General features: G+C 38.7%; 1 protein-coding gene across 7 annotated transcripts in view; it reads left to right on the forward strand.

Annotated features, from left to right (window-relative positions):
• Positions 1-2,149: 2,149 nt before the first annotated feature.
• RC3H1 (ring finger and CCCH-type domains 1) overlaps positions 2,150-16,320 on the forward strand; it is an 83,792-nt gene continuing 69,621 nt past the window's right edge. For 4 of the 7 annotated variants that reach the window (XM_058540025.1, XM_058540030.1, XM_058540032.1 and 1 more), the window contains exon 1: positions 6,256-6,505. The gene's annotated coding sequence lies outside the window, so the exon portion shown is untranslated. Of the gene's footprint in view, positions 2,236-6,254; positions 6,506-16,320 lie in introns of those variants that run through there. The other 3 variants (XM_058540027.1, XM_058540029.1, XM_058540028.1) reach the window with 3 other exon arrangements.

Genomic DNA, 16,320 nt, shown 5'->3' on the forward strand with positions numbered 1-16,320 from the left:
ATTAGGAAACTCTGCCCACCTCTGAACTCAGTTTCACATTTAGTCTTGTATAGTCATATGTTTATATGACAATTACTTATACAGGATTACTTATAAATATTATGTCTGTGCTGTTGTTTTAGATTACTAATTCCTTGGAAGGCAGAAGTCCTGTCTGTTTAATTAATTGTGTTTAACACCAAACATTGGTCATTACACGTAAAGCTTTTAATGCTGCTTTTGAACATAATAATAATAAAATACTTTCCCTGGCTATAGCAAATAAAATCTCTCTTCATATGAGACAGGGTTGACAAATAATAGTTGGAGGCCAAATCCAGCCCGCCACCATCTCTTTTTGTCTGTTTTTGTAAATAAAGTTTTATTGGAGCATAGTCATGGTCATTTGTTTACATATTGTCTATAGCTGCTCTCATGCTACGATGACAGAGTTGAGTAGTTGTGACAGAGACCGTATAGCCTGCAAAGCCTAAAATATTTACTATGTGGTCATTTACCAAAAAAGCTTGCTGACTGTTGATCTACGTCAGTAGTTCTCACCTTGGATGAGAGGATGGGATCCCCTGTAAAATCCAAAAAAAGAAAAGATCCCTAGCCCCACACCAACACCCCAAATCAGAATCTCTAGGGTCAGAGGTGGAGATATACAGCTTTTAAAAGTTCACAGCAAAATTGAGAATCACCAGCCTAATGCAACACACAGTACCTAGTATAATTTTAATAACTCTCATTTATTGAATGGCTAATAGACGTCAGGCATTGTACTAGATGCTCTAAATGTATTTTCTCATTTTAATCTCCATAAAAACCAGTTTAGATACATTTTACAATCCTTATTTTATAGTAAAGAAAATTGAAGCTTTCTAAAGTTACCTCGTGCAAGCTTACACAGCTAATAAGTGGTAGAGCAAGGGTTTGTACTAGGTCTTTCTGCCTGTCCAAGATTGGCAACAGAAGAAAAATATCCAGATGGAGAAGGGCTCTGTCTCTTATCCCTTAAGATTTGCTTTTCCTCTGGGGGAGTTGTAGGTATTTCCCACTACCAATGCTACACCACCCTGCATGAGAATGAGTGGCCTAAGTACAGTTGCAGAACTCTCCCATTGATAGAAGGTAGCACAGCTGAGAAAAGACTGGAACATTCACATAGGACTTTATTCAAACTTAGAGAATAACAAAAGGGAAATAAACTCATGGAGTAATATGAAGCTGGATATTTGTCTTCAATGAGGAGTTTACCATAGCGACATCTTCCTATCTGGTTCCTGACCTGCCTCCAAGTAGCAGAGCTCCTCTTCCATCCCTAAACTAACCTCTTGGAACATCATAAAGAACTCCAAAGACTCCCCCAAGTCCAGATCCTAGAAATTAAAGCATGGAGCAAAAAGAAGTTTCTGCTCCATCTTGCTTAAAGCACACCTTTCAAATTCTGGTTTCTTGAATGATTTATACATGAATGTCCAACTTTTTCTTAACCAGCTACTCATGATATGAGAAACCTAATATTGCCCGGAGATATTGAACATACATTTGTGCTAGAGAATATCATTTGGTTACAAAATGTATTTGACTTCAATATATCTACAATTGCTTATTTAGACAGACAGAGCTCTAAATGAGGTTCAAATCATTAGCTATATAAACAAAGGTTAATCCTTTCACATTAATCTTGAGTCTATTCACGGTCTGGTATCTGTTTTCTGGTAACTCATTGTGGTATGACTCAGATAATTTTGGTAATCAGTGTTTTTTTATTCTAGTATCCTATATGTTGTTGCTAATTTATACCCCCAAAGCATTAATATTTTATGATGCAAAGAGTAATTAGAAAAAGAAAAACTTCAGGTTTAACCAGGTAGATTTAAATTTGTACCTTCACAAAGGTGCCTTTTATTCATAAGTATGATATTCTTAAAGTGAGCATTTATTATTGTTATGGGCTGAATTGTGTCCCCTCCTCCCAAATTCACGTTACAGTCCTAACCCCCAGTACTTTAGAATGTGACTGCATTTGGAGATAGAGGTAATTAAGGTAAAATGAGGTCATATGGGTGGGCCCTAATCCAATATGCCTGGTGTCCTTATAAGAAGAGATTAGGACACAGACAGACACAGAGTGAAGGCCATGTGAAGACAGAGGGAGAAGAAGATGGCCATCTGCAAGCCAAGGAGAGACCCCTTAGAAGAAAGCAAATCTGCTGACACCTTGACCCTGGACTTCTAGCCACCAGCACTGTGAGAAAATTTCTGTTGTTTAAGCCACCCACTCTGTGATATTTGTTAGAGCAGCCTTAGCAAGCTAATACAATAATGAAAACCAACAATATTCTGGTGAGTTTTGCCAAGTGAAAAGTGGAGCTGCCTTCTCTCATGACACTGTTTAAAGTACTGCCTAGAATGGGCCTGTTTGCTGAAAGTGTCTGATGTCTCTTTCATAAAGGCCTTCTGTTTACTATAACCCTGGAATAAGTCTCAGGAGGTCAGTTGAAGTTCAGAGATGCTCAATATTGGGCTCAAGGCCTTCATGGAAGGTAGGTCAGTTCAGAAGCAATTTCAGGTAGGACCCAGAAACATCATTTTATTTAGCCCTCTTGGAATCAAGTCTACAGGGACCTAGCTCCAGAAATCCCAGAATTTGGGTTATATCTGTCATGATTACTTTGCATTGTTACCCCTTAGGCCTAGTTTGCAGATGCTGACTTGGGCCTGGTTTGGGACTGGACTATAAATGTGAAGGGTAGGTCAGAAACAATTGGTTTCCTCATATTTCCTCAGTGTAATTGCTTGGGACATCTTTCTCTGTTTCTTAGTTATTTTCTAGAGATTTATCTTAATGAACATTGGTAATAGGAGTGTGGGCTGGGAAGGGAGTAGTTTATGGAGAATCTACGTATAGGGAGAGGGGAAGGTGGGAAACATGGAGAGGATTCAATTGGCCTTCCACCTTTACTTTATCTAAAGCAGTTCAGAAAATCCAAGTGAGTCAGCTCCAGTACTCCCTATTTTGTGCATATGTTCACGTTTGAGGATGTTATTCCCTCTTCCTACATGGATGATTTACACAGGAGAGGTCTCAGGTCCCAGTTGTACTTTAACCAGGTTTTTTAGTTAATCCAAACTCTATTCTCATACCCTCCAATTTCCCATTCCTTACCCTTCCTCATCCCCACCCTGCCCTGAATTGAGAGCTGATTGTACTTCTTTGCCTCTGGGTACATATCTAATATCACACATAGTATTGCCACCTGTCAAAAGGTAGGTGCTGTGACATTAGAATGAAGATTCCTACTATTTCTTCCTTTTAACTTTCATAGATCCTTATGTTTACTATGCAATAATCACCAAGCTACTTTATATTCTAGTTGTTTATGTGCACATCTTATTGTAATCCTCCTACTAGACTGTTAAATTTCTTTAAGGAAGGGACACATGATTCATTCATCTTTGTATTTTCTCCTCCCACCCCAGCCCTTCCTGCTCGATAACTCCTTCCTCAACAGCATGATGTTTATCTATAAACACGGAGTGGGGTAGATATGCGATCTGTCCAACCTTTCTTAGTCTCTGTTTCATTTGTTGAAATAAGTGGATTGGTATCTAAGGTCTTTTCTAGCCTTAATATAACAAACGATGCTTTAGGTTGACAAATGTATGCACATTCTAGAGCAATATTTAAGCATACGGCAGCTTAAAAATTACTTAGTATAACCTAAAAAACATAGATTAGTCTCAAAAAAAAAAAGAAAATCAGAAAATACATTGAAAAAATTGATAAGTAATTATTTTAACTGATTTGTGTGTCATCTAAAAAACAGCATCAATATTTTTTTAGAGTTCATGCTAAGAGCAAAAACGTATTTGATGACTTCTTATCCTCATCTGACTGATCAAGAAACTAAAGACTATAATGACATATATAAAATGGATTTTAAAAAATCCTTCGAGTACTTACTATGGGCCATGCACTGTTCTAAGTCCTTTATGTGAAATGACTCATTTAATTTTCACAGTATATCAGTGGTGGAGGCTGGGGCAAGAGTTTAAATTTTTAGGTATTCCATATTAGAATTGAATAATAAAATACAAAAAAAAACTAAATTGTTTAAATTGTGTTAAAGCTACAAAATAGTGATTTCTAAGCACAAATGACTATAAAACATTTAAGCTGTTTGTCTTTAGTAATTCATTCTTAATGTATCTTACCTCAGGATATTCTCAAACACTGTTTCACTGGATTAATACAAATTTCACGGAATTAAAACAAATTATACTATTTTAAGAGTTTAGAAGTTTAAATATATACATATCTAAAATTTAAATTTCAAATGTCTTATTTGATCTTATTTATATTAACTCTCAACACCCTGAAAAATGTTAATATCATGTATCAATAACAATAGCAAACAATTTTAAACAGAAAAATCAGGGAAAAAATAGATGCAGTCTCAAGAGACAAATTATTCTCTGTATCTTATAGGTCTACTCAAATTGGGGAGTTCAAAGCATATAAATGACTTCTCATAGATTAGTTTTTATGTAAACACTTAGGTGTTTTTTTCAAAGCTGCTCTTCTTTTTCTGCCAAATTTTTCTTTTTAATTATATTATTAAAATGAATTTTGGGAAGCCCCTCCATTTTGAACTTATTTTTAACTGAAATATTGATGAAATAAAAATGAATGTAACTTAAAAATCATATTTTATAAGGAAACCTTGAAGGGGCTTTACCAACTGAGGTACAACTATAAATAGTTCAAAGAAATTATATTATCTAGGTTGCTTGTAATGGAGGTTGGGTTACTTGCTTCACCTAAACAGGGAAGTTGGCATGTTTGCCTAGCAACAGCCGCTAAAACCTTCTGTTGTGGAAGGTTCCCTAGGAGTGAGGAGAAGGGAGGAGGAGGAAAAGCAGGAGGAACAGCTTAGTCTGTTTTTTCTAGCAGGGGACTGAGGCCTGGCTATTTGAGGAGGGAAAGGCTATCCAAGAGATAGACTTTAGATTAGCACATGCTAACCTAACCCCTCTGTGGTAGCTAGAAATTTGCTCTTTGGAGGACTGGAGGTACTGTTTAGCAGGTTGAAGAGAAGGTTACAGATTTAGCCCACTTCAAAGGGAGTAAATTCCAGTCAATAGAAAGACATCAATAGGTCTTCTAAAAAGAAGCTGAAATCTGAGTAGCAGGAGGGTGTTAGCAACTAAAAAGAGCTCCTCCCTGCTCAGAATTTAGGAAGCTGTGTGATATATTATTTACAAATAATATAAACACACTATCTGTCATAGTGATTGAATTTATCCCATTAAAGGCAGAATACCACTTTTCCTACTATTGGTGATGTCTGCTCACTTCGCCAACACTTGAGCAAAAAAAGGATGATAATGCAGAGGAGTCTTAACTGGTTGCTTATTTGAGGACCATCTCCCCTATTCTAGACGATTTATTTTGAAATAAGGACCATACGGAATAAAAAGAATTCCATTTCTCTTCCTTCTTAAAAGCAAGAGTTTGGCTAAACCGAATTGTCTTGAAGGGGACTCCCATTACCCCAAATCAAAATGGCTTCTTTTCCATGAGGGAGACGGAATTTTCAAGGGTCACAAGGTTAGCTTTTAGATCCAGCGGCTCTAATAGAGGCCGAATCTTTTCCTGTCCCCCCTGAGCCAGACAGCTATTATCGTTCACATAGGCCTGGAGGGACGTTTTGGAGCATGTGTCCAAGCCTTTGGGCTGTTTCGCCGCGCGGGGAGGCTGATCTCGGAATTCCGTGAGAGGGGTGACTAGGGCAAAGCTGGTGTGATAGACAACCGGGATAAAACGAGGTAACACATTCTTCCGGAGGTAGGGCTGGGGGAGGGGAGATGTGAAAAAGAAACAAGAGTAGAGAGTCAAGAGCTGAGAAAGCCAAAGGGGCAGAAGTAGTGCGAGATTCGATGGAAATGTCAGAAATTTTCCAATTCGCCCTGGCCGTCTGGCCACTTGCCCGCTGGGCGCGAAGGCGCTGCGGGGGGGAAAGGCCGGGCAGACGGACGGACCAGTTCCCCGGCTCAGGGCGTGGGTGGCACGCTGAATCCAAGCGGTGCGCGTCGCCACCCTCCCCGCCGGGCGTTGGTGGCCGGTGACTCAGAGCTTTGGTCCCGCGCCCGGCCGCCCCGCCCCTCCTCTTGCCCCGCCCCCGGTAGGCGGAGCCTCGCCCTCGTCTCCGCCCCAGTCTCCGGGGCGGGCCGGAGTCCGAGGAAGAGGAAGGGGACGAGGACAACGAGCGACGGGGCGGAGGAGGAGGAGGAAGAGGAGGCAGAGCAACAAGATGGCCCCTGCTGCAGGAGCAGCCTCAGCAGCAGCAGGTGGGAGCTCGGAGGCGGCGCTGGCGGTGGCGGCGGCGGCCGTGGCTCGGCGGCCTGGGAAAGAGTCAGAGTCGACGGTGGCAGCAGCGGCGGCGGCGGCTGCCGCGGCGGCGGCGACGGCCGCGGGGACTCGGAGCTGAGAGGAGCTGCTGCTCGGACCAGCGCGGTGAGCGAGCGGCGGGCGGCGGCGGCGTGGGGAGCGGGGCGGCCGCGGCCCGGCCTCTGCCGGGAACAATAGGCAGCTGCGGCGGGGAAGGGGCTGTCCTCGCCCGCCCTCCGCTCCTCGGCGGTAGCGCCCGCCCGCCCGGCCCCAGGCCCCGCCGGCGACCGAGGGGCTTGTCAGTGGCCAGCGTCCTTTAGGCCTCAGGCCTCCGCGTGCAGCCTGGAGGGCCTGCCGGGGTGGGGAGGCCGTGGGGAGGTGCGGACGCCGCCCTGGACCAGGGGAGGGCGACGGAGGCTTCGGCCAGAGGGAGGGGGCCGAAGGGCTGCTCGGCTCCTCTGTTCCTCCAAGGGTCTCGGCCGGGAGGGGAGTGCGCCCGGGAAGGGCTTTTTGGACCCCCACTCTGTGGGGGTGGGGGAGGAGAAGGCGTCTGTAAACAGGCGCCGCCTCTGCCTCGCTGCACCTCGGGGCTGCTCCCTCCCCCTCAGGGCTGCTTCCTTCCCTAACCCTTGGAGTGCTCCCCTTCCTCGGCCCAGTGGGTTTTATGACGTCTCTTTCCCTGGAGCTCCTGGAGATCGAGCCAGATAGTCGTCTTTTTTCCTGGTGGCGTAGAGAAATTGTGTATGCAGGTGTCTTTAAAAAAAATAATTTAAGTGCAACAACAACAAAAAATACACAAGGTAAAATGTGATTATCCGTAGAGGTTGGAGAGGGATGGAGGGTTAAGGGATGTTCATCTTTAAACCTCTCTAGGCATCATTTCTCTCTGAACATCAGTTATGTCCACGGCCCGGGTGACAGGGAAACAAGGGCCCTTTTGGGAGCAGTAATGATATAACTCTTGGCATCCCAGAATAGTCCATGAAACTGGAAACAAAGCCACTTACTGGCAACGCGAAGACAAATTGTAATGTTTGAATAGCACTTTTTTTCAAACGAACTGTTTTGAATTATTAATGTGCCGCGTAAGAAACAACATTAACTAGCATAAAATGGACCTAATGAAGCATTTCTTCAAGAGACAGAAGTGGTTCCTCTCCAGGCTAGAACTTCTTGTGTTCTGTCTCATGTTCTGATTTCACCTTTCAGTGATTTATCCTAAAATTGTTCAAGACCAATCCTTTCCTCTGAGTTTGAAATTGGATTTCTAAAGCAAATTTTATAAGATTTGAGAACTTTCTTATAGTTTTCAAAAACTGGAAACAACTGTTGTTCTGTTTCTAATGTTTAGACTTACCAAGAGAGAGCTCTTCATTGTATTTACCCTCCGGTTGTGGTGTCTGAAACTTGAACAGTTAACTACTATTTCTCCTAAACCTAATTTTTCAAGACTTCTGCCATGTCCATTTACAAGTGAGGGGGGAAAATGATTTAAGTTATTTCTATTCCAGTTTCTACCCAGGTGTGCAGAAATTTATATTAAAATTGTTTGGATGCATCTAAGATTGCTTTTCCCTGTTTAACATTCAGTTGCATGGTCCATCTAGTTTGTGTTCTTAAAAGGAAGATTTACCTGTGCAGAAAAGATGCCGGTTATCTTTCACCCATTTTTAGGGTAAATTTCTAATTAGAATTGCCCATGTCTGTGGTAATTCAAAGCATTTTCAGGTTATATGAAGTTTAATGAGCGACCCTAGCCCTTAGTTCTTCCACAAGAGTTGCCAGTAAATAGACTTGCAATTGAATAAACATGGAGATTGAACTATCTTATTGTTTAGGCATGAAGTATAGTGGATGGATATGAATGACTTTCATTTAATGCTTAGCATAAATAATGTTGTGGATATTTAGACTTTTTAAGTGGTGGGGAAAGAACTACTTTCAAGTGACTCCTGCTTATGTGAATTTTCTGGGAATAAGTTTCAGAAAGGACACTTTTTTTTTTAAGTGCTCAAATCCATGATTTTTTTTTTAAGCTAAATTTTGATAGGTAGAATGCAAGTCAAGTCTATATTGTAATGATACTTAAATTTATCTGTGACCCTAAACCTATTAGAACAATTGTAGTAATTTAGGAGTTTGTAAATTCTAAGTGGTTAGTGTGCTTTGTTATGAAAAAAAAAAATCTCATCATGTTATGTCAAGGACTAATTTGCATCATACTTAATATCATTTTCCTGAAAACAAAGATTTTTTGTGTTTGAAATTTGGATGTTGACCCAAGAATTTATGGGTTGAGTCTAGGTCCCTATTTCTGTTTAATATGGAAAAATCTTTGAGAGAATTCTGTTTTTATTTGTGTTTTAAGATGTGATCCCTCAATTGTCATGTCTTCAATGTCAATGTTTATTCTAATTATTTCAGTTCAGATTTTCTTAAGTAATATTTAAGAATTTCCTTCTAAGAAGTTTTGGGACCATAGCTGCTGAATTAGATTTGTATTTTCTTGGTAGTATTAAAAGTTAATATGTTTGATTCATTTGAAGAGATTTAAAAAGTTTTTTTGGTACATAAAAATTTTAAAATGACAGTTTTTCAAAGCATATTTGTTGAGTGAGTAAAACATTCTCATTTAATCCTCCTAGTTAGGCTGTAATACTGGTGGTATTGTTCTCACTTTATATATGAAGAATTTGAGGCTAGGAGAAGCTAAGTAACTAGCAAAATGGCCACATAATTAGTAGGTAAAAGAGCTTACTCAAACCCAGGTCTATGACACAAATTAGATGCTTTACCACTGCCACCCTATGTCTCAAGGTTAAACTTTGAAACATCTCCTGTTTTGACAAATTTCTTGTTTTGACCGTGAACTAAGTTTGTAATTCTGTACTTGCCTTTAGCCCTAATATCCTTTCTATTATCATTATTTGTACTCTGCCAAATATTCAGTTATAAGTTTGAGAAAGTATTTATTCATGTGAATTACAAAAGAAACACTTATTTTTGTTTTTAGCAGATCTGAATGCTGTAAATGTAGTAACTCATGCCATTTACATAGGACAGATTTGTGGTATTGCCATGATTGTTTCATGGCTTTCATTTGTTATGTAAGCGAGTACTAAATTGTCTTTGAAATACTTTATGAAAATTTAAAAATGACTTTAGTAACATTCAGTGGTGTTCAAGCTGGATCAGCTAACATTTGAAATTCTTCTTTTATAATTTTTTTTAAGCCATAGACTGTTTAGAATTCTGCAGCATTTTTTATCTCCAGATTTTAGGGCTTGAAATGGAGTTTGATGGGTTTAAGCAGTCTACTCTTGCATATATCTTGAAAGTGGTTGGCATCCAGCAAAGTGAAGAATAAACTGGTAAATGATCCTTGTTTGGTGGACACCTCGGAGCAAGATGTTCCTTGGCAGGGTATACTGACCTGTTTTTTTTAGCTTTGGCCCTGTCAGTGCTCAGGAGTTCAGGTATTCTTTGGGGTTGGATTCAAATGGATTTAAATTTTCAGATTGGCCTGCATTGAAACAGTCACAGCAGCCTGTTCCGTAGGATCCTCTTTAAGATCTCCTTCTCTTTTGTTTAATCCTGGAGTCTAGCCTGGATTTGGACTAGCCTTGGAGATTACAGCATAAGATTAATTTTGTCAAGCAGTTATACAAAGGAATTTTTGTCACTCCAAAGTTTCTTTAAGGTAGATTCTATACATTTTCAATTGTGAAATTTATTAATCTAAAGTAATGTTGCCCTACATCCCCAAGACAGTTAGCTTTAACATATTTATTTATATCCATTATCGGTCAGACTTGTGCCTGTCTACTTCTTATATAATATTCTTGTTTACTCTTTGTATAATACCAGACACTTCTTATCAGTTCACAATGTTTTCTTTTTTTTAAACAGTTTTTTAAAATTAATTAATTTTTTTGTGAGGAAGATCAGCCCTGAGCTAACATCCATACTAATCCTTCTCTTTTTGCTGAGGAAGACCGGCTCTGAGCTGACATCTATTGCCAATCCTCCTCCTTTTTTTTCCCCCAAAGCCCCAGTAGATAGTTGTAGGTCATAGTTGCACATCCTTCTAGTTGCTGTATGCGGGACGAGGCCTCAGCATGGCTGGAGAAGCGGTGCATCGGTGCGCGCCCGGGATCCAAACCCGGGCCACCAGTAGTGGGGCACGTACGCTTAACCACTAAGCCACGGGGCCGGCCCCACAATGTTTTCTTGATTGACGTTTGGGAAAAGAATTATAGTACAAAATTTGAGTTCCCCCTACATGCAGAGTTGAGCTGACTGAAATTGCATTCCGTCGTAGAGGAATAAATGTTTTAAGGTTCATTTATATTTTTCTTTGTGATTATTTACAAATGTATGTCAGAGCAGTATTCTTTTGATGTTTGTCGAGCGTTTTAGCATTGATGTCAGTACATACCTCACTGATTATTACTGTGCATATATGGCAATAATTTAACTTGTAATACCTTTTATCTAAAAATCTCCAAGATCTAAATAACATTTGAACATGGGCAGCAATGTTTTTGAAGAAGAGTTCTAAAGGGGTCAGTTTTATCTATCTATGTTAGCATAAACTTTTTTCATTGAGGTTCAATTCATGTAACATAAAATTGACTGTTTTAAAGTAAACAGTTTAGTGGCAGTACATTCACAGTGTTGTGCAACCACCAGCTCTAATTCGAAAACATTTTTATCACCCCCAAAGGAAACTGTACCCATTAAGCAGTTACTCCCCATTCCACCTTCCCCCTAGTCCCTGGCAACCACCATTCTACTCTCTGTCTCTATGGATTTAATATGAAATCATTTTGAGGCAAGATTGAGGAAGAGTACTATGTATAATTGAAACTGCAGAAAAAACTTTGGGATATGGTTGTAAGGAATCAAAACCACCTCATTCTTTGCATGCTTCTGTAAGTACAGTTGGCACACTGCCGGGGGAAGAAAAGTTGGAAGTCACAGCAATATGCAGTTTTAGTCTTGATCACTCCAAAGGAGTTGTGCTCAAACTCTCAGACTCGTTGTGTTTCCTCATTGGGTTGTGAGAATTAACTAAATTTTAATGTTCTATACAAATGTGAGCAACTGATACTTATTTAGTCTATTTTCTACAAATCGTTTGCCTTTTGGTTTTTCTTGATGTCTAGAAGAAACTTGGATTTATTTGAGATTATATTGGGAAATGATTGTTAGATTGAAACTGTGATCTTTATGAGTCTAACTTTATGACTATTTTATTCATCTAACCTTTGAGAATATTTAGTTATGATTTGCTTGACACTCTGCTTTTAATCCCTTGTTAAATAAATCTTGAAACCTTGGTCTTGGCCCTATACCCGACTCCCTCCAAAAACCTTGACACTGTTAAAGAAGCACTTTGTAGCACTTTTTTTTGTTGTTTTAGTTGGTTGATTGAGGGAGAAAACAATTAGACTCTTTTTTCTGGAATAAAGTATAATAAAATCGGACTTGTGTAAATTTAGAATTGCTGCTAAGTTTGAAGTTTCAGTTTGGGGCTTTAGAAATATTCTTTTATCCTTAAATTCAAAATGATACTTCCCGTAATTAAATTGAAATCTGAAAATTTATGGTGAGACATGAAATACAAGTTTCATGTTATTAGTAAATATTTGTAATGGGTTACAGGAGATGTAAATGAGGAAGAAGAATTTAAATTTTGATACTAATCTCCCCCTTTTTAGGGAAAATTTATTTAATTAATAAATTTAGTTGTAAGGACAACTTAAAAAGTGATGAAAGAATTAGGAAAGAATATTTAGAACTCAGTGCAGTAAAATTCTTGCTTTTTTTTTTTTTTTTTGGTGAGGAAGATTGGCCCTGAGCTAACATCTGCTGCCAATCTTCCTCTTTTTGCTTGAGTAAGATTAGCCCTGAGCTAACATCCATTCCATTCTGCCTCTATTATGTATGTGGGTTGCCACCACAGCATGGCTTGATGAGTGGTGTAGGTCCAAGCCTGGGATCCGTACCCGGGCCACCAAAGCGGAGTGTGCCAAACTTAACCACCAGGCCACCGGGCTGGCCCCTGCTTTTCTTTAATAGTGACTTTTTTCAGAAAAACATCAACTCTCTGTGAATATTTATATTTCTATGTTTTTGTATATACCTCATTAATTTTTGATAGTAACATTTTTTGGAAAGCTAGTGTACTAAATTAATAAATTTAGTCATAAAAATAACATCTTTAAACGAGGTGATGTTTAAATTTTTTTTTTGTTTGTTTATTTTTCCCCCAAAGCCCCAGTAGATAGTTGTAGGTCATAGCTGCACATCCTTCTAGTTGCTGTATGTGGGACGCGGCCTCAGCATGGCCGGAGAAGCAGTGCGTCGGTGCCAGCCCGGGATCCGAACCCGGGCCGCCAGTAGCGGAGCACGCGCACTTAACCGATAAGCCACGGGGCCGGCCCTAAACGAGGTGATGTTTAGAGATCTATGCTTGAAAATATGGTTTAATGGAAATTTTTGGGAATGAAACAGGATCATTATATTCTTAGCATTATTATAGAACAGTATTTCATATATCCAGGTCCCAGTTTAGAATAAGAAGTAGGCAAAAGACCTTTAGTTGTCACAAAATTAATGAACTAAATCATCTGCACTAAGGCACTGGCTTAGAAGCTCTCTTAACTTTGTACATAATTCTAAGAAGTTTGATTATCTGTTTTATAATCCCACAGCAGATTAAAAGGTGCAAATTAGATGTTGGAGTAGAGGTGCTATGGGTAAGTTGGACAGCAAGGGGCAGTGACATGAGAAAAACCACATCAGCTTGGAGGCATTTAAGATAGGGACAACACCTCTGTAGACTCTAAGTGTATCGTTAATTAATTACTGTATTGTGCTCTATAACCTGTTGTTCCTGAGGATAAGTTCATTGTGAGAAAATTCAGTTATGTTTGTAATTTTGGGAATCATAAAAATATATACAGAATGTATTAGAACGTAGATTTTGGAGTCAGTATATCTAAATTCTCATCTTTTTATCACTTAAGCATCATGATACATCTCTAAAAACAGAAATGGTAATAGCTTCCTTTAAAGATGTTTTTGAAATTTAAGTTAGGTAACATACCTTTAGTATTGGTATACCTGACATCTAGTACCCATTCACTAAATGTTATTTTCCTCCTTAAATTCTGTTTAACAAAAATGATTTAAAGGTATCCATCTAGAATATTTGAAGAAGTTCTGTAAAATGTTAATCTTCAAGCTACATGTAAACTTTGTACATATAGTTTAGGATTGACTGTATGTGCACTTTGGGAGTAGTGGTCAGAAGTGAAGTACCATTCTCATTTTCTTCCCACATCAGCCTTTCAGTAATATGGACCTGTGCTGTTCAGCTACTAGCTACATATGGCTAAATTTTTTGATAGACTTAGTTTTTGGGGGGCAGTTTTATGTTTACAGAAAAAATTGCACTGAAAGTACAGAGTATCCATATACACCTCCCCCCACAGTTACTTCTGTTAACATCTTAACATTAGTGTGGTGCATTCGTTATAATTGATGAACCAATATTGGTAAATTATTATTACTTAAAGTCCATAGTTTACATTAGGATTTACTCTTTGTGCTGTATAATTCTATAGGTGAGATTGTCTTGTTTCACTTAGCAATGTATGTTTAAGGTTCTTCCATGTCTTTTCATGGCTTGATAGCTCATTTCTTTTTACTGCTAAATAGTGCTCCATTGTATAGATAAATTTAAGTTTTAATTAATTAAAATCAAATAAAATTAAAAATTTAGTTCCTTAGTTGCATCAGCCACATTTCATGGGCTCCATAACCACCTGTGGCTAGTGGCTACCATATTGGAAAACACAGATATAGAACATTTCCATCATCTCAAGAAGTTCTGTGGAAGAGTGCTGATATAAACTATTCCCCCAAGGTCCATTTCTCTGTTTATATTCACTTGCACAGAGAACCTACCTATTTACATGGCCTCAATTTGTCCTCAAGCCCACATTTTCAATGCTTTGTTGCTTGTGCTCCTGGCAGCCCTAACTAAGTTTGACATAATTTAAAATCCTTTGCTCTCCCAAAGAAGCAGCCTTTCTAAATGTTGTCTGTTATAGTATGGTTTCCTAAGTTTCCTATCAGGGCATCATCTTTCACTCTACTCTTCTTTGATGCTGAAATCTGGAGTTATCTTTTTCTTTCTTATTTTTCTCTAGACCTTTTGAATATTTATCAAAGATATACAGATCTCAGAGCTAATAAATGACAGTTGAGATTAGAATCTAGATCTCCTTAGTCTAATTCTCTCTTGGGATCCCTGCTAGTTGGGGTTGCTTTTACAATCGCTTTTGAAGTTACAGTCGCTTTTGAAGAGGTTATTGGGGACTATTTGATTGTATACTGTGTAATTTAAAATATTATATTCATAAATCAAAACTATAGAGGCCATAGCTATAGATTTAAAAAATAATAGTGATGTATTATTCGTTATTCTTATTTTTTAAACAATTAGAATCTTAAATGAAGAAATTTATCCTATTTAGCTGATTTCTCTCTAATTCACTTATGATGGAAAAATATTTTTTCCTCTATGTGTGACCCATTTTAGATAACAAAAATTAATTTCTAGTACTAATGTAAATTGGCTGGTAAGGGTGAATAGAATTTAAGTGAACATTATTAGCATCCAGAATTCTCTATTGGCACTGGTTTACATTTGGATTCTATTCATGCTACACTTTGATTTGTAAGATCCGAATAGGTTACCACATGAACTTATATCTTCCTAAACTCATGTTCAAGTTTCCAGAGCTTGAAAAATGGACAGCCGTGTGTCAGTCTCTTGCTTTTCTTTTGAGGTAAACTGTACCTCTACTTCTGCTGAAATTAGCCATATTGTGTATGGCCTTGATTTGACCTTCTCTGTATACTGGTTGTGCTTGCCCCGGGTTTGGGTCCCGGGCGTGCACCGACGCACCGCTCGTCAGGCCATGCTGTGATGGCCTCCCATATAAAGTGGAGGAAGATGGGTGCGGATGTTAGCCCAGGGCCAGTCTTCCTCGGCAAAAAGAGGAGGATTTGCATGGATGTTAGCTCAGTGCTGATCTTCCTCACAAAAAACAAACAAAAAAACCCCACAAACCTAGATTTTAATCATCCTTTTGAAATACTTTCCCTGTAACTACTGCTTTTAAAACTCATGTTTTTTATGTCAATTTTTATGTTAATTACCCCATTGATAGCAGTTTTTGAACTGTTTTGATTAAAACTGTCACTCTTTGCTTGAATCTAGCCTCTCTTTAAGTTTACTAAGAACTTAATAAATATTAGGCTCTCCATATGTTTAGAAGAATTGAGTTATAGGTTCTTTGGATCAACTCATTTGATCTGAGTCAGTTTTTTCCGAAATGTCATTTTATTATGTAGGTCTGCAATTGATGAAAACCTGCTCATAAGGGCATAAAAGCCCCTTCCAATCTATTCTCTTTCTACCACTATAAAAAAAAGATTGTTTTTTGAAATAAGAAAATCCTTAGAATAGACAATGTAGTGTTTAAATCTCTTTAAATGCGTTTAAGCGTAGCTTAGAATATCACAAAGCCTAGAACAGGTAATATTCTTATGAAAGTATCATTACATACTGAAATATCAGCACCTAGTCCACTAATGATTGACATGCATTAGTTAATTCATTGTACTCAGAGGGTTAAGATAAAACTTTAAGCATCTTCTTAGGTGCATAATGACAAAATGGTGAGGGGGCAGAGGGGAAAGAACGGGGGAGCAAAAGCCTATCAACAATCTCCATATTTGAGAGATATTTCAGGTTTAATTGATAATTTTTTTATTATCTTTTTTGTGTGTGTGTGAGGAGCATTAGCCCTGAGCTAACATCTGTTGCCAATCCTCCTCTTTTTGCTGAGGAAGATTGGCCC

The sequence above is a fragment of the Diceros bicornis genome, chromosome 4 (assembly GCF_020826845.1).
Source record: "Diceros bicornis minor isolate mBicDic1 chromosome 4, mDicBic1.mat.cur, whole genome shotgun sequence".
Lineage (NCBI taxonomy): Eukaryota > Metazoa > Chordata > Mammalia > Perissodactyla > Rhinocerotidae > Diceros > Diceros bicornis.